This window comes from Vigna unguiculata, chromosome 2 (genome assembly GCF_004118075.2).
Source record: "Vigna unguiculata cultivar IT97K-499-35 chromosome 2, ASM411807v1, whole genome shotgun sequence".
NCBI classification, from domain to species: domain Eukaryota; kingdom Viridiplantae; phylum Streptophyta; class Magnoliopsida; order Fabales; family Fabaceae; genus Vigna; species Vigna unguiculata.
The window spans coordinates 9,074,952-9,096,699 of record NC_040280.1 but is presented as its reverse complement, the minus strand read 5'-3'; positions in this window follow the sequence as shown (position 1 = coordinate 9,096,699).

Here is a 21,748-nt window from a genome sequence, read left to right as displayed (position 1 = left end):
TGAATTTATTCAACACACGAGTCTTCCGGAAGTAAAGTTAGATATTTATGTTATGTTTGAGCCAAGAGAGTTTTTTTTTTTTTTTTGTGATGCTAACGTTGAGCACCAAAAGGTGGTTCTGCAAGAATTCAAATATTGCCTTTGTAATTGAGCAACGATACCGGTGCTAAGCCATAGGACAAAACCTTCATCACAAATAAACCTCAAGCACTAGAATGGAAAGTTAAGCTTTAGAGGAAACCCTCCTAGGAAGGAAAGATCCATTGTTGACCATTAGATGAGAGGCTCAAGCTAGGAGAAAACAAGGGAGGAAACCTTAGAATTTGATAACCACAATTGGAATTGGAGCAATGTTGGATTTTCGTATAAAAATAAAGCCATGTTCTATTTTTAGTATGGTGATATGTAGTTTTTCTCTAAACACTCTCGAGACACTTTTGTAATAGAAATTAGGAGAGATATGAGAGAGGGACAAAAACTCCAAATATTTGTATTTAAATTCATCATCATGAGCAGTTAGACACTTTCTTATTAGGATTGATTGTAACTTCTCTGATTCTTTGTACTATTATTTATTTAATATGTGTTTTAGTGCTTATTTCGGTGTTAGTGGTTTGATTTGCATTTACTATTTTGATGACTTGATCACTCATTTTATTTCATCAACTTGAATTGAGTGGAAATTGGTTTAAGTTAAGATCCAATAAGATCACCTAATGTTGCTAGATGCTAGACATATATCTAATTGCTTTAGTTGGACATAAAGTCTTGTTTTTAATGCAAGAATTATTCAATCAAAGACTAAGGAATCATATGAGTTTGATAATCTTAGGTTTTAAAGTCAATAAATTGATTTAGAATTACCTTAATACTTTGTGGAGCACTAAATAATGAACTTGACATATAACAAATCAATAATAGAAGAAGATTAGTAAAGTTTAATCCTAATATTTTTATCAGCATCACTTACCTTAATCATCAAACACTTTATATTTTAAATCACTATTGTTCCATTGCAAATTCAAATAGATTACAAATAGGGATGGCAACGGGACGGGGCAGGGACGAGTTTCGCTATCTCATACCCATCCCCGTAGAAAAAATTCATCCCCATCCCCATACCCAAACTCAACGGGTATCAAACTTTTATCCCATCCTCATCTCCACCGAGTAACGGGTATAATCTCGTACTCATACCTGTACTCGTTTTCTTACTACTTCAATATAAATTTTGATTATTTTATAATATAATAAAAATTACGGTAAAGGAAACATAATATTATCAAATATTCAATATTAGGAGGATGATTGTTTCTTCGATATCAAATATTTGAAATAAATTATAATTGTTTACATTTTAGATTAGAATACCAAATAAAAATTCATGAGAACCAATACATTTATTAAATTTGATAAAATTTTAAAATATTTTTAAAAAAATTTAATGGAAAACAAATATTCAAATTAAATTATATTTTAAATGTTTGTTTACTTCAATTTTTTAAATTCTAATGAATCTCTTTTTTTATACACTAATAAAAATGATAATACATCACTTAATCAAAATGACGCAAATAACAAATAATAAACATAATAATAAAATTTTGATATAGATATTGTATCTTTTGAACTCCAATATATATTGGATGGTGATAAAACAATATTTATGACAATTACATAAAATTTTGATATTGTAGTAAATAAAAGTTATTTATACAATTATAGTGAAAAAATTATATTATAATTGATATAATGAGTTAGAAAATAAAAAATAATTAGATAAAATGTACTGAAATAGTATTCTACATGATGAAAATAAACATTAAATAAAAATATTAAAAAATTAATAAATGTGTGTCTTAGAAACAATTTGAGAAACTATTGAAAGAAATCGCACAAAGAAAAACAAATGTATAATTAAGGGTATGATAAGATGAAAAATACCTTAGACATCTAAGAACACTTTTCAAATATCAACATATATACTTAATGGTTGAGAAATAATTATTTTAGCGAAACAAAAGAGTAATTCAAAGGAAACAAAAAGTTAATAAAATAAGTAATTTTTTTATATTATCTAGTAAATAAAAGGTTTATGCTATTAAACACTGCAATTGAGAGTATTAAACATACTCATGTGAAAGGAAAATATATAATAAATAAAAATATTAAAAAATAATAGAAATATTCAAATATGAGATATAAAATTTTAATTGACATACATCATTTTAAAATAATTACAAAAATGTTATGATAAGATGAAAAATATATTGGAGATGCGAATGTATTTCATAACAAACCAAATAATTAGAAGAAATAAAAGATTGAATATATATATATATATATATATATATATATATATATATATATATATATAGGGTTACTTCATTAATTGTGAATATTTTAATAATTTAAACGATGACAGAGATATGACGGGGATGGGTATTATGGCGGGGATATGTACATCCCATAACCATCCCCCTAATTGAAAAAGTCGTGGATTTCCCATACCCATACCCATATTCATACCTAGTCAATGCCGGAATTTCCTGTCAAAATAAAAACGGGTTCGGACAATACCACGGGAACGAGTTTATTTGCCATCTCTAGTGATATAATATTTTTTTAATTAGGAAAAAAATATTATATTCATTGCAAAATAATCTAAATATCATCAAGAAAGAGAAAATTCAAAATTGAGAAAGAAAAAAATTTATTCTAATAAATTTTTAGTCCATTAAAATTATTATCTTTTCGCCAATATCTCACTATAGATAAAAATGATGAGAATCAACTTTAAAATTTAGATTGAAGAAAAAAAAAAACTTAAAAAAGTGTCTAGACTTTAAAATATTAACTAATTAAAATTCTAATGTATATACTCAACATAAAATTTAATTTAACTTTATCATTTTTTAGAAAAAATTATCTCTACTAAAATGGTTAGGAACAAATAATTAGAATGATTTCCTAGTTTATTTTGATAAATTATATAATTATTAATAAAATATATTTTAAAAGTTTGAAACTGATAATTTATTTATATAAATTAAACAAGTGTTCTATAAAAGGTTAGTTTCAATAAGCACCCTTTAATACATCTTCTTACTTTTTTTTTATTCCAAACCAATATAAAAAATACATGGTTGAGGCTTGTTTATAGTATGATGCATAAAATAGAACATTTCCAAAAGAAAAAAAGAAGAAAAAAAGAAGAGGGGCATTAAGTTGTGTGGATTTAAAAATAGGGAAAGAATTAATTAAAAGAAAGTTGATTTTGGTGGGTGGTAGTGAAAGAAGGATGATAAAGTGAGATATGTTTATGAAAGGAGGGATAGGTGGGTTTTGACAGTTTAGAGAGATTTGAGTGTGAGTTGCATCGGAAAGTGTTAAGAGCAGGTGAGAGCGCACCTACCATACCCACCGTGGACCACCACCACCATCTCAACCTCTTTCATTCATTTCAACACTCTCTCTCTCTCTCTCTCTCTGCACCATGCATGCCTTCAGCCACCATTGTGTTCTGTGTACTGTGCATCCCTTTCACACTCAAAACTTCTTCCGTCTTCCTATGCACGTTTTTCATGCCCCTTATCACTGCTCATCTTTCAAATATATAAAATAAATTCATTTTAACCGTCTAAATTTTAGACTTTATACTCTTTTTTTTTTCTGACTTTGTAGAATTATTCTTATTTTGAATTTTTAAAATAAAGTGAGATAGTTTTTTAATTTTTGAATTTTGATATGAAATTAGAATTTGTATATGAAATTTAGATAATTTTTGTTTTCAAAATTTAAAAATAAAAAATATAATTTTTTTAACGTAATTATGTTTGCTTGATGTGTTAAAAAGCTTATCATACTAATATTTTTATTGTTAAATTTTATATTAAGAAATGATTAAAGAAATAGTAGTATATTTTAAATGATACTGTATAATTACTTCTAAAATTTTAATTCTCTTCTAAGTTTTTTATGTTTCAAAATGCAAACTCGACTTTGTAAAAATACCAAAATTTTCACCTCAAAAGAACCACGCTCATTTGTAGTAAAAACATTAATGTATCATTACCTATAATAATTTTTAATTTACTTCGTTAAAATTATTTAAGTTATCGGTAAATGCTATTACTAATATATTAATTATTTAATATGCTAACTCAACTGAAATACAAAAAACTGTGTATCCTAATACACTAAAGAGATAAAAGAGTTTTGGGAAAAGTTGAATTTCCAAAAGCAAGAACGTCATCGGAAAGTTTATATCCTCATCATATCTAAAGAAACATTGAGGCAATAAACTACAATCCATTTGAAGAGATGAATGGGAATAGGGTTTTGGTTATATTGGGCGATTATTATCTTGCTATACAAAATTCATCGGATCCCATGACACTTGAGTATGCAAAATTCAACATTGTCCAAAAGAAACATCAAGTTATTATTATTATTTTAAGTTGGCTCGTGCTTCTTGCTCAGAAATGTTGATGATCAAAGAATGAGGTGCAAAGTCAAAACACATTTGAAAGTGTGGAAAGTGGCAACATAAGACTAGGGATTATGTGTTGTCGTTTTATTTGGAGTGAGGGACCGACCATTCTCACGGATCACCAAACCTTGACGCAAAAACCAACCCTAGGACTATGCATTATGCTCTGTATAAGCTACATATAATTTAGTATTGAAAAAAAAAAAAAACATATTGTGGACTACAAATAGTGTTTCATATGTTGCTTAGTGCAAACCGTTTACCTGTCTCTAGTTTACTTCCAATTATTCTAAGTTAACGGAAACCTACTTCGTCTGAGGTGTTTGGTTGAGTAACAAATGAAGTGAATCTGACATGAGAAAGGAAGATGGTCTATGTCATCAAAGAATAATGTTTTCTTCCTTAATTTATCATTGCCCTATTTCTATAAACTACTTTGACAATAAAAAGTACTTTGTGTGAACTTGTGTTTTCGGTGCATCCAATTATTAAATGTAAACTATTGTTATAATCTTAATTTAATTATGATACGTAAGAGACAGGAAGTGAGAATAAAAGTTAAGGAATAAGTGTAATGAAAAATCATTTTAGACTTGTGTGGTGGAGTTAAACGTACAAACAAAAAAGAAGTAAGGAATGAAAATGGAATTAATATAGAGGGTGATTATTGTTAGGAAGTTAGAAACAACTTTATATTACTCAAAAGAAATTTTCCTCTTTCCAAAATCTAACCTGCTTCTTCCTTTCTTAACTCTTAATTCTTTCTCTCCTTGTGAAGTTGTTGTTTACAAGACATTGTTACGGCAAGAGTAGATTACCAATTGTGAAAATTCAAATAAGAAAAAACTTTCTCTTTCTCTTTTTCAAATAACTCTTATAGTGTGTTTGGATGAGGAAATTTAAGAAAGTAATTCATTTATTTGAAGAATTTGAAATTCTTACAAGAAAAATGACATGTTTGGATGATAAAATTAAAAGAAATTTGAAATTGAGAAATTTTAAGAAGGTATTTCAAATAACTAAAATAGTATAATTTGAAATCCACTCAAAAAAGAAGGAAAATCAAATTCCACAAGTTGTGGAATTGCTTATTGGTTAGGACATAAGAGATTCACATGTCCTAAAAGTCGAGTCGGGTTTGGTAGAAGGTCGAGGCAAGTCGGTTTGCGCTAAAGGTCGAGACAAAGGTTGAGTCAGGCTGGTCTGGGTTAAAGGTCGACCTAGTAGGTCCAGATCGAAGGTCTTGCTGAGTCAACTTGGGCCAAGTGACAACCGACTCAGCCTAAACTAAAGGTCATGTCAAGTTGGCTCAGGTTGAAGGTTAAGACGAGATGGTTCTGAACCGAGTCATTTCGGGCCAAAGGTTGAGCCTAGTCGGCCCTTGTCGCAGTTACAAGTTCAAATCAGTTGAGGTCAAATCAATTCAAATTGTGCCGATATCGAATTGTTTGAATCGGCCCAAGTCTAACAACTTAAGGTTGAATTGACTCGACTTGACCAAAAATCAACACGAGTCGTACCAAATTGAAGGTCGAACTAAGTTAAGTTAGACTCAAAAGTAGTATAGTTGAGTTCGTCGAAAAATAGAAATTAAATTGTCTTATCTAAACAATAAAATTGAAATCGAAGATGTTTCAATTATTTTATCCAAACTAATTATTTAACAAATGAAGAGAATTCAATTGCAAGTAATTCAATTACTAAGTATTTTAATTTCTTGGAATTGTTGAAATCCCCCATCCAAACATAAGATTAAGAAATTTTCTCATTTCGTTCAATATTTTGAAGTCATTTACAACAAGCATGAATGGCTATTTTTATCCTCAAGCATTTAAACATTCAAATGATAAATGCATCCTAATTGAAATGAAACTCTAAAGCCTAAGTCACTAGTGCAGTTTTCCCTTTTTACCTCAAGCTTTAGGTCTCGGTTCCTGCGCAACCGAAGCCTATATAACCACAGTGGTATTTTTGTAATTAAATTGAACTTATAGGCTTCGGTTGCATGTAAACCGAAGCATATACCTGATGCTGGGAACCTATAGGCCTCGGTTAAAAGACAACCGAGGCCGAAACCTATACGAAAATTCAATATTTTATTTTTTAATAAACTAGTGGAAGTCATAGGCATCGGGTTACCAACAAACGAGGCAAAACTGAAATGGAATATGCCTCGGGTGCAATTTGAACCGAGGCCTACGGTTATATGCCTCGGTTATTAATTACAACTGAGGCCTATAGTTTAAATTAGGGATTTAATTTGGGGAAAATTTTTCTCGCGCAGACTTCGTCTTCTTCCTCGGCTCTCGCACGACTTTGTCTTCTTCCTCTCCACGCTACCTTCACCTTCATCTTGCCTTCTGCAACAGGTTCTTCATCGCGACAGAAAAAGATGGTTCTTCCTCCAGTAAGCCGCGACTCTAGTGGTGGTTTTCTGTCGACGACAATGACTCCGGTGACACAGTAGTGTGCAGGGGTTCTTCATCACGACAGTGGACAGTGATTGTGGTGGTAGCATCAAGAACGATGGTGTTGGGTGGTTCTTCCTCTCGTCAGCGGCGACTCTGGTGGTGGGTTTTTCGTCGACGGCAGTGGCTCTGCACGACACAGTGATGTGCAGTGGCAGTAGTCTATTCGTCTTCTTGGCTTTAACGACAACAAGTCCTCTTGGAATTCGTGGTGCTTCTTCGGTCACTTCTCCATTTCCCACATATTGGTGAATTTTGATTCCACTGGTGAGTGATTCTGTGATATTTTTGTTTTTCATATTACTGTCTATGTGCATTGGGTTTATTGTTCGTTTGTGTGCATTGAAGGTGGTGGCATGAATGTTATATGTTTTGAGCAATTTAGTGAAATAAAAGATGGTTGGAAGATAAAGTCCATGTAGTCTATTTTAATGGATTGGAATGTTATCTATTTTGTAGGTGATATTTAGTCATATGTTGTAGTGTGCACCAAGTTGGGAGTGCTAGCGGTTGGTAGTGCACCTAATTGGCACAAAAACGCCTTTTGTATCTTTATTTGTTGCTCACGTGTCACACTCGTAGGTGTATAATCTTCTAACCTTTATTTTTAATGCGATTCTAAATTTTTTTATGCCACTTATTTGGATGTTAGATATGTTATTCATTATATGCTTAAATATATCGTGTTAGCCTTAGTTTCCCGTTTGAGATTGAATACGATAATTATTTATTGTCTCCAATTTTTTTTTTTTCGAAAAAATTGTATTTTGTAACATATAATTTAAAAGGAGACATTATTAATAATTTAAATGTATTCAATCTTGAATTGTCTAGTTGGACAGTTTAAGAAGATTAATCATTTTCTAGTAGTTTATTGGAGCATATATATATATATATATATATATATATATATATATATATATATATATATATATATATATATATATATTAATATACATATCTTAAAATTCATGAATATTTGTCAATTGTATTTTGTATTGATCTTCGGGTGCATATTTGATTGTGGTTGATAATCACTTTCATATCGTGTATCTTGAAGAACAATGCGAAATGCTGGCAAAATTTCGTGAAATTTAAGATATGTATTTTAAAAGTAATATGTTCCAATAAAATAAAGAAAGTGAATCTTCTTGAATGGGATAGGGTCACACCTTCATTACGCCGTGAGCATTGATTCAAAGATTACTGAAATTGTTCACCAATTTCAGTATATATACGTATGGATCGAGATTGGATTAATTTACCACGTATCAATGCTGAGTATGAGAATGGAGTTGAAGAATTTATAAAATTTGCGCAACATTATAAGGGTAGAAGTGATGATGAGGTGAAGTTCAGATGTCCTTGTGTCAACTGTTTGAATGGGAGAAAGTTGAATGTAACTCAAGTTAGAGAACATCTTATTTGTGATGGTTTCCTTAAAAGTTATACAATATGGACATGGCACGACGAATTAATAGACTTTCCAACTGTTTCCCGAACTGAATATGTTATCGATTCCATCACGGAAGAGCGACGGGAAGAGCGAGTGCAAGAAGACAATATGGAGGACATGATACGAGATGTTGGCGCAAAAGCTTTTGCACAAGCGCATGTCTATGAGACAATGTCTGCTGATGCGGAAACTCCATTGTATGTCAGTTCAACTAAGTTCACGCGGTTGTCAGCGGTTTTAAGACTTATGAATTTGAAAACAACCAATGGGTGGATGGATAAAAGCTTCACAGAATTGCTCGTGCTCTTAAATGAAGTGCTTCTCGAGGGAAATACTCTACCCACTCGAAACTATACGCCAAGAAAATTCTTTGTCCGATGGGTATGGAGTATAAAAGGATACCCACATGTCCTAATGATTGCATATTATACAGAAAAGAATTTGAAGATTTGAAAAAATGTCCAAAATGCGGGTCATCACGGTACAAGCAGAAAAGAAATAGTGAAGATAGTGGTCAAATAGAGAAGGAAGGATTTGCTTTGAAAGTAGTCTGGTACCTTCCAATCGTGCCCAGACTTAAGCGTTTGTTTGCAAATCCTAAAGACGCTAAAAACCTTAGATGTCATGTAACTGAGAGAAGATGTGACAAACTCCTTCGTCATCCAGCTGATTCAATGCAATGGAAAAATATTGATAAGGAATTTCCCAAGTTCGATGAAGAATGTAGAAATATTTGTTTTGGCTTAGCTACCGATGGAATGAATCCATTTGGTAATTTAAGTACAAACCACAGTTGTTGGCCCATTATATTATTCATTTACAACTTATCTTCTGGACTCTCCATGAAGAGAAAATACATGATGTTGTCTGTGATGATATCTGGTCCAAAGCAGCCTGGAAATGACATAGATGTATATCTTAATCCTCTACTTGAAGACTTTAAGTTGTTGTGGGTTGATGGTGTTGAAGTATTTGATTTTTCGCTTCTGAAACTTTCATGATGCATGTAATGTTATTTTGCACCATTAATGACTTTCCAGCTTACGATAATTTATCGGGGTACAGTGTGAAGGTTCATAAAGCATGTCCTATATGTAAAGAAAACACTACATCTCATCAATTGAAAAACGGAAGTAAGATTGTGTATCTGCACCATCAAAGGTTTTTACAAGTTAATCATCCTTATCAAAGGTTAAAAAAAACATTCAACAGACACCAAGAAAATGACGAACCACCAATTCCATTGACTGACCTTCAAATTCTTGAAAAAGTTAATAAAGTACATCATGTATTTGGAAAAACATCCAAGAAGTCATCTACATCGAGTCCTTGGAAGAAAAAATCAATATTTTTTTATCTTCCATATTGGTCGAAGTTACAAGTTAGGCATTGTATAGATGTCATGCATGTAAAGAAGAATGTGTGCGATAACTTGATTGGTACACTACTTAACATTCAGGGAAAGACAAAAGATGGAGTAAATGCTCCTTTGGATGTGGTTGAAATGAAGATCTGAGAAGACTTGGCACCAAGGGAGGTTGGTAGGCGTACTTATTTACCTCCTACATGTCACACTTTGTACATACAAGAAAATATAAGTTTTTCCTTATTATTAAAGAGTGTCAAGGTACCTCAAGGATACTCTTCAAATATTTAGAGTTTAGTGTCCATGCAAGACTTGAAGCTTGTTGGCCTAAAGTGATGAAGGATTAACTTGTTCCTTTTTAAGATTGTTGAATATGGTGTGAGTCGTTTAAGAAAGCTAAGTGAAATCCCCACTGGACATTAAGATAGCAAGCTATCTAGATGTGAAGGTTCCTTTCACAAAGCTCAAGAGAAGAAGATGATGGATTGATTCAAAACAAAAAGGAAATGGAAAGCACATAAACCATAGAAAACCAAGAATAATTAAAGGAAGAAGAAAACATAAAATAGAAAGGAAAGAAATGGTAAGAAATGTGAGAAGCACGCCACTACAAGGCTAGGCTAGAAGCCATGGCAACCTTGAAGATGAGTGGATGTGTGCCGCCACTTGCTATGCAAGATAAGGCTTAAAAGTATTCACTCCCAAGGGAGTAAACTCTCACAAATGGTTGAGACACAAGAGTGTTTTTACTTCAAAATGTTCAACCCTTTTACATGTCTAGGAGCACCCCTTATATAGAAGAGTTTAGGGGTCTCTAAGCAAATAAAAGATACCTAAGGATGTCTCTACAAAAACCTAACCCTAGCTTCTAGAAACTAGGTCAAATAAGGTTACAAAAATGAGAGACAAAAGAGCTAACTATGGTGTGTGCAAGGCTAATTTCGTTCTAGCACAAAAGGAGACAAAGAATGTGTCTCATATGTCTCCAAAAAGTGGTCAAAGTATGCTAAAAACAAAGGAGACCAAAGGTACATAGGTACACTTGCTTCATGCCTTTTACTTTATGCTTTATGCCTTTGCTTTACTCTCTCCTCCACATCATTTATGCTCCCCAATCACCATGCGCCACCTAACATTGCTTTCTTACTCCTAATTAACCTACAAAGCAAATAAACATAGATTAGCATGTTGGCTTAAGTCAAGTCAACTATAGTCAACAAGTCAAACCTAGTCAAAGGTCAACAAGTCAACTAAAGTTGATTCAACTAAGTCAACTTAGGGAATCAAAAATAACAAACATAAATGAAAGGGATGAAGGATTAGTGAACTTCCTTTCTAAACATGCTTAGTCTTCTTAAGCATGTGCCTTCATCCTTGGTTGGGGTCAATCCTTCATCATCCTCCCATTCTTGGAGAGAATTTGACGACAAATTCTTTAAGCCTTTGTAGATGGAGCTTGACTTGATTTGGGGGAGGTTTTGCGCCTCCCTTTTATGAGTTCTTGTTCCATCTTTTCTAAGGGTACTACCCCTAGCTTTGATTAGGCCATCCCTCTTTTCTAGACCACTATTCTTCTCATACTTGCGCATTGGGTCTTCCTTTTGAGCCTTGCAAGAGAAGAAAGAATGGTGATGTCCATCTTGCTTTGAAAATATTTTTTTAGAGGCAAGTAACACTTTGGAGGTAACTTGCTCTTTTTCTTTTTCATCTTTTCTCTTATCTTTCACTTTATTTTGGTCCTCATTTGCTTGATTGGGTGAGAGAGGTAGGAGTGTGAACTTCTTGCCTTGGAAGGAGAAAGCATAGGTGTTAGCATGACCATCATAAAAGACTTTTCTATCAAATTGCCATGGCCTACCTAACAAAATATGAGTTTCTTCCATAGGCACAACATCACATAACACCTCATCTTTAAAATTTCCAATTGAAAAGTTAATGAGGACTTGTTGAGTTACTTTAATGTCTTCTTTCTTAAGCCATGATAGCTTGTAGGGCTTGGCATGAGGGATAGTTTTCAAGCCAAGCTTGTCCACAACCCTTGTGCTAGCCACATTTACACAACTTCCATTATCTATGAGGAGGGGACATAGTTTGTCTTTGATATGACACCTTGAATGAAAAAGGTTTTGTCTTTGAGAAGGGTCAAGTTCCTTGGAAACTTGTCTTAGTTGGTGCCTTATCATTAACAATCCACCTTCAAGGGGTTTAATCCTTTCACTTGAAGAAGAAGTGTGGGAAGAAGTACTTTTAGGGGAAGGGGGAAAAGAATGTTCACTCTCTACTTCTTTTTTAAGGTTTAAGGCCATGGTTCTTTTGGTGGGACAATTTGAAGCTATGTGCCCATATCCCAAACATTTAAAACATTTTATAGAACTTGTCCTTGTACCTTGAGAAGAATTAGGAGTTTCATTAGAAAGCCTAGACGAATTAGTCCTAGGAGGTGGGTCTTTGGAACTCTTGAGTGGTGATTTATCATGTTTTCTTTCTTTATCTTTCCAAGTACTAGAATAATAGTCATTGTATGAACCACTCCTCTTGGCCTCTTTTTTCTTTTGCAATTGAGTTTCAACTTTGATGGCCAAATGTAAAACTTTGTCAAGAGAGGAGTACTCATATAACTCTACTAAATCTTGTATGTCCCTCCTTAACCCACTCATAAATCTAGCTACCTTTTCCTCTTCACTTTCAAATTGGAGTCCTACTTGTAGAAGCATGGACTCCATTAACTTGTAATATTCATCCACACACATGGACCCTTGTTGAAGCCTTTGGAGCTTCAAAAGAAGTTCCTTCCTATAGGAGGGAGGAACAAATCTAGCGTGCATAAGAGTTTTAATGTCCATCCAAGAAGCCGCGGGTGGCCCTTGGTCATACTTCTTACAAACTTTATGCCACCAAGTATTGGCATACTCCAAAAATTCTAAAACTACTAGATCAACTTGTGCTTGATCCTTTACATGATTTTCATTGAAAATTTGATCAACTTTAGCTTCCCAATCAAGGAAGATTTTGGGATCACTTCCTCCATAGAACTTAGGAATCTTTGGAGTTTGCTTCTCTTGTGATGGGTTGCGCCTAGAATGCCCTCTTTTCCTTGCCTCTCTTTCTTGCTCTTTAGCTTCAAGCCTTTGAATGTGCTCTTGGATTCTTAGGTCACTTTGCTCCTTGTCCTTTCTCAATTGTTCAAAGGCCTCCTTCCTAGACAACTCCAAATCCCGAAGCAATCTCATCAATGTATTGTTTTTGTTTGGTGTAGGTGCATTTGATGATCTTGCCATGATTCCTACAACAAAAACACTCAAATCCGAGACAAAATAAATGGATTAGGGGTTAGACAACATGAAAATCGAGACCAAATCCAACCCAAAATGCAACCCAAGTGTTTAGATCACACTCCCAAAGTAACAAGGCAAGGCTAGCACTCAAAATCCACCAAAGGAGTGAAGCAAACACTTTTAAAAACTTGTTCAAAACCTTTCAAATGCAAGACAAGTGATTCGGCCACAACATCCCAAGAGTTTCAAGAAAAGAAAACTACTATGACACAACAAAGAACACCTAGTGACAAGCAAGAAAAGCACAAAAACAAGAAAGTTTAACTTCTAAGGAAATTTTGTTTTAAAGACAAAACTTGAACAAGACTAAAGCAATGAAAAACACTTTTAAAGACTCTATGGAAAACATTTGAACAAGCAAAGATTATACCTCAAATTATGCATACACCAAGAAAGATCATAACCAAGTTAAAGCATGGAACTAATTTGCCAATATCACCCAAAATCCAAGTATAAAATTTGGTAGCATAACACCTAGTAAAAATGGCCAAATGGATTCACCAAGCAACACATTAGCTCTCGGCCAAACTGCTTTTGGTCATGAAAATAATTTTTCTTTTCAAAACTAGGTACTTAAGATGATGAGAAGGATATTTTAGGGTGTCTTGAACACTTAGTTCCTTAAAAATTAGGTCAAAATCAATTTCAAGGAGCATGCTACAACAAAAGGCATAGATCTCATGCAATAGCTCAAATACTTAGAAACAAGAATAAGAAAACTCAAAGAAGCATATGACATATGACTCAAGCAAAAGTTAGACACATTTAAAGACTCAACATGACAATACACAAAGACACAAACATGTAGCTATCATGCATTTAAACTCATGGATTTGAGGCTCAAAGACTAAGCATCCAAAGACATGTTATCCAACCACATTTAGGAGTAAGAAGAGTAACAAAAACAGTAACCAAAACTGCCCAACATAACCTGAAAAACGTTGATTCGCGGTGATCTTGGCAGCTCTGACCTTTGCTCACTATTTCAATCATAACTCTCTCCACAGAACTCCAAATGCATTGGTTCTTTTTTTGTTAGAAACTAGACTCACAGAGCTTTCTTTTGATATCAAGAACATAATTTTTGGACCACTGAGCAGGTGCAGTTTAATCTTTTAAAATCGTGAACAGTTTCTGCCAGCATTGTTTTTATGTGGAGCATTCAAAGATAGCTACACAAGACAAGGTTAGAACATGAAAAACACCATATTCAAAATAACCTAGGCTCTGATACCAAATGATGAAGGATTAACTTGTTCCTTTTTAAGATTATTGAATATGGTGTGAGTCGTTTAAGAAAGCTAAGTGAAATCCCCACTGGACATTACGATAGCAAGCTATCTAGATGTGAAGGTTCCTTTCACAAAGCTCAAGAGAAGAAGATGATGGATTGATTCAAAACAAAAAGGAAATGGAAAGCACATAAACCATAGAAAACCAAGAATAATTAAAGGAAGAAGAAAACATAAAATGGAAAGGAAAGAAATGGTAAGAAATGTGAGAAGCACGCCACTACAAGGCTAGGCTAGAAGCCATGACAACCTTGAAGATGAGTGGATGTGTGCCGCCACTTGCTATGCAAGATAAGGCTTAAAAGTATTCACTCCCAAGGGAGTAAACTCTCACAAATGGTTGAGACACAAGAGTGTTTTTACTTCAAAATGTTCAACCCTTTTACATGTCTAGGAGCACCCCTTATATAGAAGAGTTTAGGGGTCTCTAAGCAAATAAAAGATACCTAAGGATGTCTCTACAAAAACCTAACCCTAGCTTCTAGAAACTAGGTCAAATAAGGTTACAAAAATGAGAGACAAAAGAGCTAACTATGGTGTGTGCAAGGCTAATTTCGTTCTAGCACAAAATGAGACAAAGAATATGTCTCATATGTCTCCAAAAAGTGGTCAAAGTATGCTAAAAACAAAGGAGACCAAAGGTACATAGGTACACTTGTTTCATGCCTTTTACTTTATGCTTTATGCCTTTGCTTTACTCTCTCCTCCACATCATTTATGCTCCCCAATCACCATGCGCCACCTAGCATTGCTTTCTTACTCCTAATTAACCTACAAAGCAAATAAACATAGATTAGCATGTTGGCTTAAGTCAAGTCAACTATAGTCAACAAGTCAAACCTAGTCAAAGGTCAACAAGTCAACTAAAGTTGATTCAACTAAGTCAACTTAGGGAATCAAAAATAACAAACAGAAATGAAAGGGATGGAGGATTAGTGAACTTCCTTTCTAAACATGCTTAGTCTTCTTAAGCATGTGTCTTCATCCTTGGTTGGGGTCAATCCTTCATCATAAAGTCTCACGATTGTCACATCTTAATGCAACAATTATTACCTGTAGCTATTCGTGGCATTTTACCCAAAAATGTTAGACAAACTATAACGCGTTTGTGTGCATTTTTCTCTTCAATTTGTAGTAAATTCATTGATCCTTTAAAGTTAGATGAACTTCAAGTCGAGATTGTTATCATCTTGTGTTAGTTGGAGATGTTTTTCCCTCCATCATTTTTTGACATCATGGTACATTTACTTGTTCATTTGGTAAGAGAAATCAAGTTTTGTGGACCAGTATACTTAAGATGGATGTATCCCATTGAACGTTACATGAAGATTTTAAAAGGGTATGTGAAAAATCAATATCGTCCAAAAGCTTCAATGATAGAAAGATATATTGCTGAAGAAAGTGTCGAGTTTTGTTCAGATTACATGGCAAAAGCAAAACCGATAGTAGTTCCTCAGAGATCATGGTTGAACAGGTGTTCTATAAGTAACATCATCCGAGGTGTGAGTGTGATTAGCAAAGATCATGAAAAGTTGTTGCAAGCCCACCTATACATATTGAACAACACAAATGAGGTCATCCCTTATTTATCTGCACACAAAGCCATTGTGAAAGAGAACAATCCAAGACAATCAGAGAAATGGCATTTGATGAAGCATAACAAAACATTCATGCCTTGGTTTAAATATGAGGTTTTGAAAGATTTGCAATCTTCAGAGACTTTGATGTGGTTAGCGAATGGGTTGAAACATGATGTCATCTGTTGTACATGTTATGAAATTAATAATTGCACATTCTATACAAAGTGTTTGGATGATAAAAGCACAGTACACAATAGTGGAGTCAGTCTTGAAGCTAAGTCGCTACAATTTTCTACATCTAAAGATCAAAATCCTGTATTTGGATCAATGACATACTATGGTGTAATACATGAGATATGGGAGGTTGACTATACCATGTTTACTATTCCACTATTCAAATGTAAATGGGTTGACAATAAGAATGGTGTCAAAATGGATGAATCAGGGATGACTATATTTGATTTTCAAAAGGTGGGTTATCGAGATGAGCCATTTATCATGGCAGAACAAGCATCTCAAGTTTTCTATGTTAAAGATCCTGCATCTGAACATTGGTTTGTCGCTCTTCATGGAAAAGAACAGATTGATCCTAATGAAGAGAATTTGAGTAATGTTAATATTGTTGTCACCCACCCATTTAGAAGAACGATAAATGTTGATGAAGTCCTTCTAGTTGATGATGTACATCCAATTCGAGAAGATCACGATGAAGGAATATGCATATGACGAATAAATAACTTTATGTATGAATTTCGCGTTCCTTTTAAAATTAAAGTGTTTTGTTAAATAATGTTTTTTATGTGATTTTATATATTGCTTATTAATGTTTTGTTATGTTTTCATTTCACAGATATATGGATGAGCATCATAGATCATCAGAGGATGAAACACTCACTAAGAGACCCACCAGAGGAGCCACTAGGTTGAGACAACTCTTAATTAGAAGAGCTAAGGGTTAGAAAACACCTGTCAATATTAACGTCGACACTGGAATGCCTACCGGTCCTTATGCGGACGTCTTCAAAAGCTATCCTGGGATGTTGGCACGATAGAGAATATCAATTCTTACTCCATCTTTTGATCATGTCACTAAAGTTAATCGGAACATGATATGGCAGGATTTTTTGATAATATGTTCAATATTATTGATGGCGTTTTCTACATTGTAGCTAACATTTGATATTCCAAATGTGGCGACTCTCAAACACAAATGTTTGTCATCAGTGGCTGAGAAATTTCGTGGTTTTAAGACCAAGTTGACGTCTAGGTATGTTTTTGGATCTAAAAAGAATGAAAATCCATTGTTGAAATACACATGGATTGATGAAAACACTTGGCGTCAGTTTGTTGAGCTTCGGACATCTGAGGAATGACAAGTATGTTTATTTGAAATCATCAACTGCTCAATTGATAATTTTGTAAGATTTGAACTAATTCATAAAGTGGCTTTTATATGTTATAGAAAAAGAGAAAAAAAAAAGGCTCAAAGTATAAGTGCTCAAAATCAAAACCTGCACATATTGTCTCGTGGTGGGTATAGAAAACTTGAAGAGAAGATAATGTTAGAAAAGAACTTGAGGGTCAAGATATTGAGCCTCCTTCACCACCATCACGTCATTAAAAGTGGAAGTTAGCTTGTCTACGCACATCGGGCAACTACACTTCTGAATCTGCACGAGAAATATTTGAGAAAATTGTAAGATACAATTCCTATCTAAATAACTCATTCGTGTTTTATATTGTATTATTTTTTATAACTCTTTTTTTTTACATTGTAGGATTCGTTGGTTGAGCAAAGCTCCCAAGGAGGATTCACTCTAAAAAGTCGTCATGACATACTTTCTGCTACAATTGGACGGCCTAAGCACCTTGGACGTGTGCGTGGTCCTGGATCAAGAGTCGGCATTCGCCAGTTTTTTGGTTCTTCCTCTCGTCAGTCTTCATTCAGTCATGGTCCAGATCATGAAGAAAGATTGACGGAAAGAATCACTATGAGGGTGAGAGATGAACTTATGCGCCAATTGGAGCATTATGACATTCATTCACCAGTGTATCCTCCACCAGAACCAGACCTATTTGTGCCTCCCATGGGTAAATCTGTTTTCTATAACTTATGAATTGAATAATTGATATTTAATAAAATAATTAAATAACATTAATAAATCGTTGACTCAAACAGGTAGAAGCGGAAAAGGGAGTTGTTCAGCTCCACTTGGGAATGACATGGACGGCACTCATCCATGTCAGCTATATATTTGGGATGGTATAGAGAAGACACTAGTGGCTCGTGGAAAAGTATTTGAGGCAGCCACAATTCTTCATGGAATGGAGTTATCAGAAGATGAGGTTAAGGTCACGGTAGAGGAGGTTCTTGTGTCGTTTGCTTTAGTTCGTATGCCAACAGATGAGGTATATATTGTGGCTCAGGCACTCCAATGTTTTCTCACCTGGCCTAGAGATTTGGATGTTTTTGACCCCCTGGTACAGACTCTTAAACACACCATATACTAAAATTTTAAGTTTGCACATGTTTATTAGATTCAAATTTAAATTATATTCCATTTTAACTAAAATTGCATCAATATAGGAAAATCCTCAACCAAAGAAGATTCCTCTCTCTTTGGAAGATCCTCTTGGTGCATTACTCCAACTTACTCAAATCATAGATGATAAGACGATGTAGGTTCCTTGGGATTCTAACACTTTTGGGAGAGACCTTGAGATCCCACTTTACTTGAATTCCCAAGATGTCTTGGAGCTTGCACGGGGACATCAGGAACTGAATATTACCATTATTCAGTTATGGATGATGTAAGTCTTTTAGTCATTATATATAGTTATTCGATATATTTATCTATTTACTTATATAAAATCAATTTTATGTTTAGGTATCTGTCTGGTGTCACTGAAACTATGGGGTTGAATGATCTATATGGGTTTATGGACCCCAACTCACTCATGAAGACAACAAGTTTGATGACATCCAAGCATATGTGACCAAATGCTTTCAATGCGGAAAAGAAATTTATTTTGTCCCTTATGTTGCTGGGTAAGTCATTTTTGTTAACTTATGAATACAATTAGTCATTTTTAATGCATAACAATGAATTTATTTTCTTATCAGGCGTCATTGGCAGTTACTTGTGGTTTCCCTAAGAGATAACCTTGTTGTGTGGTTTTGCTCTTTGCATTGCCCTCCCCCCAACCATCTTAGACACGTGATAGATTGGTAAGAACCTCAATGTCAATCTTATGAATATGACATGTTATATAAAAATATCCTAACTTATTCCCTATATCATAGTTCAATTGCTGCACATAACATGTTGTTAGGGAGATCAATGGCTAATGCAAAATGTCTTGTATGGTGTTCCTTCCAGGTTTGATATTTCTATCCATATCTTTATAATTGTTTGCTTGATTTTCTTCCTTAATTAATTGTAACGTTGTTGATATAATGTAGTGTAATAGACAAACCGGCTCATATAAGTGCAGTTACTATATAATGCAATGGATGACAACTGTTGTGCACACTCGTATTACAACAAATTGGGAAACGATAATATATATTTGAATTAAAACGAATACTTTGCAATATTGCCTTTTTATATACTAACTTAACTTAATCTCTTATTTTGTAGACATTTAAGAGTCCTGCCGCACTTCCCGCAAAGTCCATAAAGTTTGGTAGGATAGCATGTGCCAAATATATAATTGAAATGTACAATAGTATTGATTAGGACATGTATTTGGATTGTAAATGATTTATAATTGTCTTTTAAATGCATTTGAATTATGGATGTGTTATAAAATATTTTGTTCTGGTCTGTGCTGGGTGCTGAACAAAATTTGCAGGTTTAAATGTGTGAATAACACCAAAATAGAAACTGTATTTAGAAAAAACACTATATTAGGCCTCGGTTCTTACCAGAACCGAGGCAAAAAGGCTATATGTGGCCTCGGGTCAAACCAAAACCGAGGCCAAAAGATGATCAAATTTTTTAACAACTTAAAAATTAATGGCACATATGGCTTCAATTGTAGGTAACTCGAAGTAGAAGGTTGGATGGCTTCGGGTAGGTTTGAACCGAAGCCGAAAGGTGGAGAAATATGGCTTAAGGTGCTTTCGAACCGAGGTAGAAGGGTGCTCTATGACTTCGGTTCACAACCGAGGCCAAAAGTGTTCCCCTTTTGGCCTCGTCCCAATATGCTTCGGTCTGGGAACCAGTGCAGAATATTAAAACAAACGCTGCCAAAGCCCCTTCCTGCACTGGTGAGTCTTTCTAATGATGGTCAAAAGTTTAAAAAACAAAGGTGAGAATAATTCTTAATTTCAAAATTCAAGTCTGGATATAGATTAATGACTTAGTTTGTCCATGATTCCCATGCTTAAGTCTCACTTCCCATGCTAGTATTGCACTTGTTATCCCTAACTTTCTCCTTCACTTTTCTTTGACTTTATTATCTTTAGCTGAAATTGTATAAGGCTTCCTTGGATTTGGTTAACTTTAAAATACTTGTTACTTCCACACCCCTAAACTTTTTGGGCTTAATATGTTCAATACAAAATTAATATTTGTACCTATTTATCAAATGGAAGGATATGAAATTAAATTTCTAATTTCTAATATTTATATTCAAAGTAAATTCTATTTTATAGCAATTTTATTTCTTTAGGATTAGTTAAAATCATCCCTACACATGCACTCATTAATTTTTTTGAGAGGTAATTACCTATGCTGTAATCTATCTTAGCATGAGTATAGGGAGTATTGATGACAAAATTGACAATGAAATGATATATCTAAGTTTCATTGATGGTCTTGACAATGTACACGAAGGTATAAGGTGCTAAAAGGTCTATGGATATTTTTGCATGTTATTTTGTTGAATAAGTGTGCAAAGAATTACCTACCTATATGTGTGTTATTAATTAAGACAAAATTTGCTCACTTGTATCTTAATCATAGGTTTTGGATAGAATCTTTTAGAAGTTGAGTTATGAAATGTGATTCAATTTCTTGTTTTTAATAAAAGGATTTGTGGCATTTGATAAGATAAATAGTTAATATCTTTTAATTTTTTAATTTATTATAGTCGTATATAACAAGTTTAAATTTTTGCTAGCTTACCATGTTTGCTATGCTTTCATTTGCAATTTAATAACTATGTATTGAGATTCAAACATATGATACTACATGTGCAATATTGCATGTGTATGTCTATGTGTATGTATTTTCAATGTTGTATAATCTCATTGACATTTTCAAATGTGGAAGGAATTAACTTTGCACTATAAAATATAAGAATTATAATTGATTAGTGTATTTATATATCTATTTATAAATTAAAAAAAAAACAAAATAATAAATGAAACATGTCAAAAGCAGAAAATAAAAAAAATCAAAATAAAAAGTTATTAACAATTAACTCAAAGAGGAAAGAATGTGGGTTCTTCAAATGGAAGAATGTAGTGAATTGAAATGAAAAAGTGTGGCTTCTTCATATGAAAGAACGTGTCTTCTTGAAATGCAAAAATGTGGTTTCCTATAATATTGATGTGTGGGTCAAATCTCTCGTGCACGACTTTTTCTTCTTCCTTTATTTGATGTGTTTTTCAATGCACCACGGGTTCATCTATTCCTTTGTCAAAGCACTGCTAAACTCTACTTTTCCTTTTTTGTTGTGCTTCTCAATGCATCACAGGTTCATTTCTTTCGCTTTCAAATTATCACTGCTAAACTTTAATTTCTCTTTTA